This window comes from Trichechus manatus, unplaced genomic scaffold (genome assembly GCF_000243295.1).
Source record: "Trichechus manatus latirostris isolate Lorelei unplaced genomic scaffold, TriManLat1.0 scaffold00015, whole genome shotgun sequence".
NCBI lineage: Eukaryota > Metazoa > Chordata > Mammalia > Sirenia > Trichechidae > Trichechus > Trichechus manatus.
In genome coordinates this window covers 27146112-27146924 of record NW_004443951.1, presented here as the reverse complement: position 1 = coordinate 27146924, position 813 = coordinate 27146112, and positions in this window count along the sequence as shown.

The following is an 813-nucleotide window of genomic DNA, read 5'->3' as shown; positions in this document are numbered from 1 at the left end:
CTTCTCCAAGGACTGAGTCTTCCTGCTAACATGTCCAAAGTAAGCGAGACAAAGCCTCACCATCCTCACTTCTAAGGAACATTCCAGCTGTACTTTCTCTAAGACAGATTTGTTCGTTCTTCTGGCAGTCCGTGGTATATTCAATATCCTTCCCCAACACCATAATTCAAATGCATCAATTCTTCGGTCTTCCTTTTTCATTGTCCAGCTTTCACATGCATATGAGACAATTGAAAATACCGTGGCTTGGATCAGGCGCACCTTAGTCCTCAAAATGACATATTTGCTTTTTAAGATTTTAAAAATGCCTTTTGCAGCAGATTTGCCCAATGCAATATGTCATTTAAATTCTTGACTGCTGCTTCCATGGGCATTGATGGTTGATCCAAGTAAAATGAAATCTTTGACAACTTCAATATTTTCTCCATTTATCCTGATATTGCTTATTGGCCCAGTTGTGAGGATTTTTGTTTTCTTTATGTTGAGGTGAAATCCATACTGAAAGCTGTAGTTTTAGTCTTCATCAGTAAGTGCTTGAAGTCTTCTCCACTTTCCACAAGCACAGTTGTGTCACCTGCATAATGCAGGCTGTTAATGAGTCTTCCTCCAATCTTCATGTTGTGTTCTTTTTCATATAGTCCAGCTTCTTAGATTATTTGCTCAGCCTGCAGATTGAATAAGTATGGTGAAAGAATACAACTCTGATGTGTACCTTTTCCTGTTTTAAGCCATGCAGTATGCTTTTGTTTTGTTCCATATATGTCATATATCAGATAGTTGTAAGTAATAAGAAAATAAATTAGGCAGAGAAGA